Below are 12,184 nucleotides of genomic sequence, written 5' to 3'. Positions count from 1 at the left end.
TAATAATAAAATTGTATTTATTAAATAATATCAAATATAATTATAATAAAAAATATAATAAAATATTTTATTATACATAATGTTTTTTATATATTCTATATATATTTTTATCATACTCAATAATTATTCTCAGTAATAAATTTTTTATTCCTTTTATTAACATTATTTTAAATAATGTAACATATAATTAATTATGCTTAAATACAGATTTTGTTAAATATAATTTAATATATTTAAAAATTATTTTTTATTTTTGTTTATTGTTGTTATAGAACATATATTTATTGATAATTATTTTCTTCTTAAAAAATTTTTTTGATAAAATTATTTGTGGAATAAGTACTTACCATCTTTTCTTTCTTTAATTATTTTTGTTGTAATTATTCATTATTTTAAATGTATAATAAAAAATATTGCTCAATTGCATGTTTTTTATACAAGATTGATGTTTTGAAGTAGTATAATTCACATTCATTCTTTGAGTTATAAGTAATAATGAGAAATTGTTAAAACTTGAAATATTCAAAAATTTTATAAGATAGATAAGTTGTTGTTGAGTAACTTTATAAATTACTTTTTTATTAGATTTTCTATAATATTTTTTTTCTTTAAACATCTTTATCATATAATTATATATATATGTGAAACTAAGAGTATGTTTGATTTCTCTTTTAAAAAGAGTTTTTTTTATTTTTTTCTAAATATAGTATAAATTTATACTATATTTAGAAAAAAAATAAAAAACTCTTTTTAAAAGAGAAATCAAAATACCCTAATAAATTGGTTTCTTAACTTTTGGTTTTATTTAAATTTAATCATTTAACTTTTTTTAAACAATTTTTTTTATAAAAAAATTAACTCTATTAAAAAATATTATTTATCTTCTTATTATGAATTTTGAAGAAAATATGGTATATTTTGACCCAAAAAAAATAGTATCCATTTTTCTCTTTTTTCTCTTTTTTTGTTAATATTCAAGAGTGAATTTTGGACAATGTTTTTTAGTGGATATGTCCTAATACCTTCTAAAGCTTTCTCAATGCTAGTTTTTTTAGTTAATTTGGGAATTTTCTAGGAATTTTCTCTCTCACTCTCACATACTCTTTCAAAGTTAGGATTTTAACTTACTTCTCCTTTTCTTTTCCCTTCTAAACTTCCAAACAAAAAGCGAATTCAAATTATAAAAAAAATTTGGAAGATTCAAAAGAAAACCTCTTGTAGTGGTTAACACTTTTTTAGTATTCACATAATGAATAAACACATAGTAGATGAATGATTCAACTACTGAAATCACACAAGCTTTTTATAGATTTTTTACTGTATGAGTTGTTTATAGTGAGCTCTATCTCCAAAATTAGATGTCTAATTGTATATTATAAAAATAAATGTCATATAAGTAGAATGAGTCATGAGAGGTAAGAGAAGAAAAAATAAATAAAAAAGAAGGCAACCATAAAACTTGTTGAAATATATTATATCTTTACTAAAGCTTACACATAGAAAGAAAATAAATAATAAATAGTGATAATTTCTTAATTGAACTAACGCTTTTAATGAAAAATAATTTATTTAAAATATCTTTTATGTTAACGTATCAAAATAAAAAATATTAGAAGACTCAATTATATCATCAATAATTTTATTTAAATGAGTATGTATGCCTATTTTTAAATTTTTTTTTATTTGCATTTGTTATTGAAAATTTGGATATATGTTATAAATAAATTGTTTGAGTGAATCTCCCATTAACTTAAGTAGATATTGAGTTAGAATTCTAATCCATGTGAAAATATTTTTTCTTTTTTTTTTATCCGTTATTTGTATCTTTCCATCTTCAACTTGTCAAAGTAATTTATTAATTTATGTGCTAAAAAAATTAACTTACCTAAAGATGAGATATTAATAATTCTCATAATTTTAAATAACATATAAATTTTGTAATAATTTAAAAAAAATTAAAGTTCTATAATTTAAGAAATTTAATAGCATATTATAAATTTATAATTTATATATTAATTTTATTTTTATTTTTATAAATTTAGTATTCATATGATTGGAGATTCACTTAAAAGAAATTATTTTTTTCAAGTTATTTTTTTAATACTTACATTTTTTAAATTATTTTCCTTCTCAACTTATAAATATTAAAATAATAAAAATATTTTTTTCTCTTCATATTATAAATTTTATAAATAAAAACAATAAAATCAAAATATTATTTTATTTATTCTTTTACTATTTACTTGAAATTTTATTTATTATGAAATTTTATCTTTTACACTACTCATTTCTCATTCAACATACATTAAGTCTTTATAATATTTCGCGGTATTATAGAAAAAATTATTACATAACAATGTATATATATTTTTATTTGTTTTATTTATCTAATCACTCGCATGGCTAGATTTTTAAGTTTGATAAATTTTTACCATCCATTTAATTAATTTCATTTGTGCTATTTTTAAAAATTATCTATATATTATATTATTTGTTTAAATATTATTAACGACACTTGAATTATAAATTTAACCTAATTTATAAATACGAGTGTAATAATAATAAAAATTTCACTCATAGGCATGTACAGTCACACCTTTTTTTTAATAAGTGGATATACATGAATAGTCATGTGGTAGAATTACCAAATTAACGTTTGCTTTGACATTGAAGTTTCAAATTTGTTTTCTTTACATGTTTTATTGACATTAAAACGCAGACATCATTCTAATTCATTCTTCTATCTCCCCAGCAATATCTCACGGTAAATGATATTTAATTTGAGGGTGTAATATTAAAAAAATATTATGTGAAAACTTAAGTATTACTATTACAGAAATTAAAAGAATAAATTTAAGCAAAATATTATTTTGACATGCAATTTGAGAGACCAAATTATATAGTGTGTACTAATTTTTTTATTTTAAATATGTATTAATTTTTAATGCATTTTTATTAGTTAATATATTATAAAATTATTTAAATTAAGACAATTATGATAATTAATATTTAGTTTTGACTAAATTTTGTTAATTGTTGACTTTTTTTGTGTCCTTTCAAAATTTAAACTGACAAACTTAACTAATTTCTAATTTGATTAGTCAAATTAACCAATTTAATTTTTTATTAATGATAAATATTATATTAATGATTATTATTCTTACACTAATTAAATATTTTAAATAATTTAAAAAAAGCAAGTCTATCTAAAATATACCAAATAATATATTTTTGTTAAATAATTTTAATTTTTTCAACTACTGCGTTTCTCAAAAAAAAATCTCTATTATTTCTATACTAATCAACCCAATATGTGAATGATAATCATAAACAAATGCAATAATTTGTAATTATGTTAATACATATTACAAATAAATAAATAAAAATAATTTTATAAGTGTGTACTAGTTTATTTTATTTCAAATATATTTCAATATTTTATGTATATTTTTATCAATCAATATATTAAATTAATTAAAATAAACATTTAAATAAAGACAATTAAGGTATTTTTTTAAACATTATATGACCAGCTTATGCACTCTTATTATTTCAATAAATTTTATTAGATACAATTCGTAGTCAATATTCTGTTTCTATTTTTAATATGATGTGGTTATCATCATAAAATTTCACATGCAATCCATTTTAAATAGCTATAAATAGATATATGTGCAAATTCTAAGCCGAGCAACCAAAGATTATTTGCCAAAGATGACAGCAACAAGGTCTGAGCTTTGCATGGTTTTAGTTTTGGCCATTGTAATCTTCAACCCAATGATAGGTACCAATGTTATTGTTTCATTTGTTAATACATATATTGCAATTTGCTACTTTGTGAAATTTTTGTCTCTTAAAACTGAAAATATTTTGATGCAGTGTACGGTCAGAAGACACCGTGTGTGTTTGCTGAGGTAAGGTGTATGACTAATGGGGACTGTAATGCAGCTTGTGGAGCTCTTGGGTACCCTCCAGATGGTAACATATGTGATAGGGTACCCCCTGCTGAAGGCCAACGTTGCTGTTGTCGAAAAGTAGCAAATGCATTTGAGGAAAACATGAGTTAGAATTTTTTGAGTTCCATTTGCCTCTATTATTTGTGCCCCTCTCATTTCAATTTACAATAAATCAAATTGTTCGATTCTTATTTTGTGTTGTGTGTGCTTATTCATTACCACACTAATTAACATATTCATGCGATGGATCTTGTTCATGAAATATAAAGTAAAAAAATATAGGCTATGTCTCCATATAAAATGCACAAAGTGTACTTTTGAAAATGAATTTCTATTCTAGAATCATCATATTAAAAACATATAATTATTGTATTAATATATTTGGTAGGATTAAATTAAAAATTTTGATTATAAATTTATGTTTGACTATAAATTTCTATTTCTAGATCATGTTAAATAAATATAAATGTATTTTAACTATAAATCCATATTATTCCTCTGAATATTATAATTTTTTATTTTATCTCTTTAAATATTATAAAAATTTTCATTAACTCCTCATAAATATTATGATTTTTTTCATTTAACTCTCAGAAAATAGATTAAATATAAAAATCATAATATTTGAAGGATCTAAATGAATATAATAAATAGAAAGAATTATTTGATGATAAAAAAATTATTTCATGGGTCTCATTTAAAAAAAATAAAAAAAGACTATATACAAAACATAATCATTAAAGGATAAAAATTTAATTTAATTTACCAAAAAATTAATGATGAATACTTGACAGAAATATATTAATAAGTGAACCACATGTAAAATTTAAATAAATATTATTTTAATAATAAATTTAAAATTAAAGTAATAATATATATAATAATTATAAAACAATGATAACTTGGAGGAGAGGTTGACATCATGCTCTTAGAACCCACAATTCTTAGAGATAAACATGGATTGGATTTGTATAAAACTAAATTAAATCTATTTTAAATCTAAATAATATGAATTGAATTCTAAATCAATCCATTTTATTTTTCTAAAACTGGTTTAAAATTGATTTTAAAGTTTAGATTTAATTTAAAATTGATTTTAAATCTAGTAAAATATACTATTATTGAATTATTATATTAAAAAATAAATTTTATAATAATTAATATAAAATTATATCTGTATATATTTTAATAAATTAATAATATAATTCTTTTACATTCATATTATATTAAAATTAAATTCATATTTTTTACTTTGCATTATTTATCTACCATACAAACTAATTATACAAATTAAATTTTAAACTAATTTATTTTTTCTTTTAAAATAATTTAAAATTAATTTTAAATTTTAAATTTGGTTTAAAAATGATTTAAAATTTGGTTTTAGTTGAATATATTTAATAAAAAATATATTTTATGTATATACAAATACTTACCAAATATATGATATAACATTCATTTTATGAATATAGAAATTCATATTATATATATAATATCTTAAAATTTGAAGAAAAGGTAAATTGCAAAATAGTATTACAAAAAATGCGAAATCGTAGAACTTCTTTCTATATGCAATTTCAGGTGAGCCTCTCTCATAGGAATTTAACAACTTCTATTGGAATACGAATGAGAAGGCACTAAGTTCCCTTAAACAACGCTAATGGATTACCCTCCACCCCAAATTTCTCAACATTTTTGGAACATGTTTTATTTTATCAAATTAAGTACCTTCAGCATGTAAACATGTAATTGATAAACCTAACTTAAAACAAGATGAACAAGTTGGTATATATATAATCAAGTCAAATAAGTTACACTTACTTTTACGCTATTAATAATTTAATATAGAAAATTATTTTTGTTGATTTTATTATTAAATTATAATTATATATTCCTTATATTATTTGTATCAAATTTTGTTAAAATTGAATATAATTTTATCAAAGAATCTTTATTTCATAAATTTCAATAGTGTAAATACCATTTTTTGGTCTGAACTTTTATTAGAAAAAAGTGATATTAATGAATCTTATTAAAAAAAATGATTTATAACTATATGTTTGTTAATAAAATAAAAAGTTGATTCTTTCAAATTTGAAAAAATCATATTTGACTTTAAAAATGAAAAATTAAGCATTATGACAGTGAAATCAAAAAGAAATATCATACCCTTAATCATGAAGAAGGGAAAGTCCAGAGGAAATATTAAAAAAAACAAAAAAAATGACTAAAAGCATTGAGAAAAAAGGGGCATCAGAACCATGGTGGAAAGGAGGAGAGCAACAGTTTTAGAGAGAAAGAGTTGAAAACAAAATAAGCAAAAATGAGAGCCAAATAAAGAAAGGTAAGAAATTAAAAGATCACAAATTGCTAGCAATAATATTTTGATCATTAAACAAGTGTTCATTTCATATTTTCATATTTTTATAACTTAGTCTCAAATGTTATTGTGAATGGATTATTTTTGTTTGTAAATCTGCGCACACTTCTTTATGCCTAACCTCTGCAAATTGCATAAGACTTAAGAGTTTCCTACATCTCTGATTTTTGGTTTTCAATGTTTGCAAAATGTTTCAACAAAATTTCCTCACATCCAAGATGATGATAAATCAGTTGATGGATTTTTTACAATTGGACTTTAACATGTGGCTGCACATGTTCATTTGCTTTGTTCTGTTCTTCATTCATGAAGAATTGAAAGTTTAGAGGAAACACACACAGAAAATAAAAGAACCAAAAAACTGAGCAAAACTATAGAGAAACCAAAGAGGATGTGGGAAGAAGAATAAAAAAAAATAAAGGATCAACATTTTTGGAGCAAGACAATAAGTCAACGATGTTAATTATAATAATGAGTTTTAAAATTCATGATAAATTGTAGATACATTAGTACCAATATTACCTTAAATTTTACGCAATACAAATTTATTCTAAAATTAAATTATATTTTAACTTTATTTTATTAAATAATAATCTTGATTAATTAATCCAAATATATTTTTACTCCTTTCTTTAAATATTTCTCTTTTATTTAAATAATAATTAATCTAATAAATTAAATTTTAAAGCATATCTTTCATCAAATAAACTAAATAACTAAGCATTTAATTATTTAAAATTATTTTTCATTTTATTCTACCATGTTTTAGATATTAAAGTATGATTCACATTATCTTCTGTTATTAAATAAAGGATTTATCTATAGTTTATGTTATTTTAAATTTTTTTAAATAAATTACTCACTCAAATTTTAAAAATTAAAATATTTTATTTTTATTATTATAACATATATCAATCCATTATGTTTTAATTTGTTCATAATTTTATTTTTATAAATTCAACTCAACCCAGCCTGTAAAGAGCCCTACCCGATAGCATCACGCGGGATCCGTGTTTAAAGTAAAAAAGAAGGTAAAAGCATGGTGTGGAGTTTTGGCTACCCGTTCCAAAGTAACAGTAAGAAAAAGGAAGAAATTGATTAACTGTCCATAGCTTGCACTTAATATTGATGTTCTCTAAAATTATATTTTTATTTTAAAATTATAAAAGAAAATAAAATTAATTAAATAGAAAATAATCAATATTATAAATAATGACCCAACTTTCTCGCACCCTTATCCAGTATGCCATAATTCATGTCGACTAGTCAGTGAAATGAAAGGCAACTATCAGACTCTAAATATCTCCTTTTTATAAAATAAATCAATATTCATAAACAAATAATTACGTTTTATCTTTTTTATATAAAGCTTTTGAAAACTTTTTTTAAATTATTTTAATATTTTATTAATATACATAAATATTAAATTCAAAACACGAGATTTGCATGGCACTCAAAGGTAGCGTTCATGAACCTTCCCTGCGCATGCGTTTGGCATGCAAGACACGATTTCAACTTGTTTGGAATGAAAATAAGGATAAAAATAAGCTAGTTTACTTTAAAATTTTAAAGTCTAAGTTTTGATTTATTATTTTTTATAAAAATTTTATCAATCATAAGTCTAGCATGTGTAAAAGTTTATTTTGGTCTATCAATTTTTTTACCGGTATATTTCGTAACGTGATATTTAAATAAATAAATTATTTTTTTATTTTTAATTAGAGAAGATATTTTATTAATTTAAAAATAAAAATAATAATAATAATAAAAGAGTTATGTATAATATAAATAAATACATAAAAATATGATAAATGAGACAAATTAATGATATATGTAATCAAGACAACAAATTAAAGTTATGTGTATAAGATCAAGCTATATTAATACAAAAAATTTTAAAAGCAGAGTTGCCTCTCTTACAGCCTAACAGCCTACAGAGTATGTAATAAGCATACTTTTTAACTCTAACAACAAATATTAAAATTTTATTTATTTTAAAATTTAATTTATTTAATATAATATTATATTATAATTTTTATATAAAATTATTTAATATATTATTATAAATTTTATAATTTTTAAATAGGTCATTTTAATAAATTTAGTAATTTTTTAAAATTCAAACATGACTTATTTAATTAATTAAGTTTATATAAAAGATTAAATTAAACATATTACTTAAATAATAAATAACTTATTTATTTTGTCACATTATTTTTAATATTATAAATGAAAAGTTAATTTTATAAATAAAATTATATATACACGTATAAATTTAGTTTAAATTGGATTGGATTGATTTTTAAAATACATTTAAAATATAATATAATAAAAACAAATTAATTCTTAAAATTTTTCAGTTAAATTTTTGTTGTTTGGAAAGTACTTACATGAGTAAGCATTTTGGAAATAGCTTATGCGGCAACTAAACAATATTCATGTATTGACATTCAATTAAATAGGAAGCAGTAATTACCCCCTGTTACCCTGTACCCTTCCCCTGACTTGACTACCTTACTTGTTGTTATGTTTCAAACAATTTACGAAGAAACCAATTGATTAGGTTGGGGAAGAACAGTGACGACTCAAATAATTGAATGCCTAAATTATGAAAGATGACGATGAATTATTCTATTTTTAATTTAATAAATTTCCATTAATAAAAATAAATTCTAAATTATAACTCAACTCAAGACTATATATTAATAATTTTTATTTGTTTATCTATATGTTTAAGAATATAGATCTCTTCCCCAAACATTTAGTTTTATTTTTTTAAAACAAAAATATACTTATTTAAATAAAAAAGATGATAATTTTTTTTAATATAAAATTTGCTTCTTTCTCATAAGAGAGAGAAGAGGGGCTGGATGTAGGTGTTGGGGAAAGATAAGTTTGGAGATGATATAAAAAAGTTTCTAATTAATAATTCTCAAACCTATTTTATAATCACACTTTAAAGAAAATTTGATTTAAAGAATTCAAACAATTTCATCTTAAAAAATAACTTTTTATATAAACATATTTGAACGTAAATTTTTTCACTCTTATCTCTTATTTAACAAAAATAAGATTCTAAAACTAATTTTATTTCAAATTTGTGTTTAAAAACATGTTATAAATACAAAAACATAATTTAATGCAAAAATTATAAATAATAATATTAAAATATACATAAATTTAGAAAAAGTAATTTAAATATAAGATTTAAAAATATTATATATTAAAATATGGAACTTTGGTGGTGATTTTTGAATTTCTATACTTTTAGAATTTTTAAAAATTTATATTTTAGTATATATATTTTAAAATATCACATAAAAAATGTAGATTCTTTGGTGCCCAGCACCCTTTTTATCTGACACAAGATTATAAATTTATCACAAGTAGACAAGTAGTGTTGATAAAGAGACATTACAAAAGTATTTCCTTGAAAAACTTTTGATTATTTTAAAATTTTTAATGTTAAGTTAATCCAAGTAAAACTATAGATCTTTTAACTAATAATATTAATATAAATTTGAACTCATAAAATTCAATAATATAAAGAGCTTAAAATATATAATTTAGATAAATAGTTATTGTATCTGTACTTTTATTTGTTTAACACTTTACCTGAACTTAAAATTTTTAAAATAATTAAAAGAGTACTAAATAATATCTTTGAAACCTTTCATATTTAATATTATTTATCATAAACATGCAATACTGTATGACTTAGAAGTAGATCCAATATCCCTTTAAACGGCATGCACCGAAGAAGCCCATACTGCACGTGTCGCCAGCAATGCACGTGTCGCGTGTAGTGTGCCTGCAGACACTGCCTCGCAATCTCGCGTGCTCTTCACACGCACGCTGTTAAACAAATTTTGTGAAAAATAGAAATGAAGTAAAAGTCACCAGTTAACATTTCAATCAATTAGTTTAAATATTAAAACGATAATTTAACAAACATCAACACTTTTCTATTTAATATCCTAGTTAAATTTTGAAACTTTAATTTAAAATTTATGCTTTATGAATTTATTTATAATTTTATCATATCTTAAAATATATAAATAAAAACAATTATTAATTTTATATATAATTTTATTTAGCCATTAATAATGATTTAAACACTGATCGCTAAATTTAAATAAGAGGAATATTTTTTTCATATATAAAATATTATTTCAATGACTTCAAAATTATCTCCTGAAGCTTTCCCCTCGTAAAATTGCTTTTATTTTAGTCGCGGTTTTAGATAAATATATCTTTGATTTACATACTAAGAAAAAACAAATAGAAAGAAAGTAAAAAAAAGAATAATACAATATTAAGGAGTATAGTTAAAAAAAAAATATCAAGTAAATATTATCACTGTTAAGATAAGTATTAATCATAATTGGGAGATTGCATTTGGATTTACGCATATGTCAATTGCCAAAACAAATATATAGGGAATACAATAATTAAGGAGTATAGTTCAAATAAAATATTAAATAAATATTATCAATGTTAAGATATGTATTAATCATAATTGGGAGAATGCATTTGGATTTGCTGTCATATGTCAATTGCCAAAACAAATAAATGGGGTCTGTACTTCAATTATTTTTCTTGCTAAACCCTCTTTAATAATTTATATTTACTTTAAAATTATTTAATATATTTAATAAAATATTTTTAATCATCTAACATTTTCATACCGTATTAGTATAAAATTATGACATAATTGCTTACGTGGTCGTGGTTGCAACTTTTGACGTTGCCATACTGTTTGTCTTCTCCAAGTTGGTGCAATCGTAGTAAATCTCAATTATCACGATTCGCTTCCTACCAACATTATTAGAAAATTTAAAATATTATTTAGTAAGATAAATTTTGTCAATAATTTAAAATTTAATTTTAAGGTATTATTAATATAAAATATAATTTGAAATTAATTATTATTAAAATCAATAAAATTTCATGGATAAGTTAATTTATAAATAAAAATAATTTTTATATAATCAATTATTTTGATTTGATTTAATTTATATTTTATTAATATTTAAATATTACTACAAATATTAAAAAATTATTAATACAAATATTTGTTTCACCACAACGTAATTATTTTTAAATTTTTTTATTGTATTATTGTTAAATACAATTGATATTATCTTAAACTTAATTTGGGATAAACATAAAATTATAATTTTATATTAAATTAAAAAATGCTGAATTTTATTATAAATTTAATTTTAAAAGTAAAATTTTTGAAACACAGATTATAATGCTGCATTGAAATGCATATTTAGTAATGTGAAAATTGTGACTGACAAAACATGCTAGATAATTAGGCTGCGTAAGAGAGAGGGATGGGGTGCCATTTTGCATGTTGCACGGATCATGCTCGGAATTTAGGGTGTATAAAAGGCATCTAGGTTTAAATTAGGTATCATAGAGACTATTCTTATAAATATCTTTCCAAAGATTATTTATTGTACAAGCAATAATTTAGTATTTATTTCTGCATCACACAGGTACAAGAATAATCCATGTGTACTTAAATTTATTATTAACCCTTTAATTAAATAAATTTATTATCTCATATTCTATATACTTATAAATATGAACTATTACATCATTGTCTAATAATGCCCACTAACAAATTATAACAGGTAATATTGAGACAACAATATTAAGTCATTATGTTAGCATTTATACGTTTACTTAGTATTTTTTTGTCAATGTTTTTTAAAGATATATATGTACTGAAATTAAGCCTAATTTTTTGGATTACAAAAGAAAATAAAGAAACAAAGACAGGAAAGTAAAGCTTAAAACGAAACACACTCATTGTAGCTTGGAATATAAAAGATCA

Source organism: Abrus precatorius, unplaced genomic scaffold (assembly GCF_003935025.1).
Source record: "Abrus precatorius isolate BTA unplaced genomic scaffold, Abrus_2018 Scaffold7, whole genome shotgun sequence".
Lineage (NCBI taxonomy): Eukaryota > Viridiplantae > Streptophyta > Magnoliopsida > Fabales > Fabaceae > Abrus > Abrus precatorius.
This window is presented reverse-complemented; position numbering follows the sequence as displayed.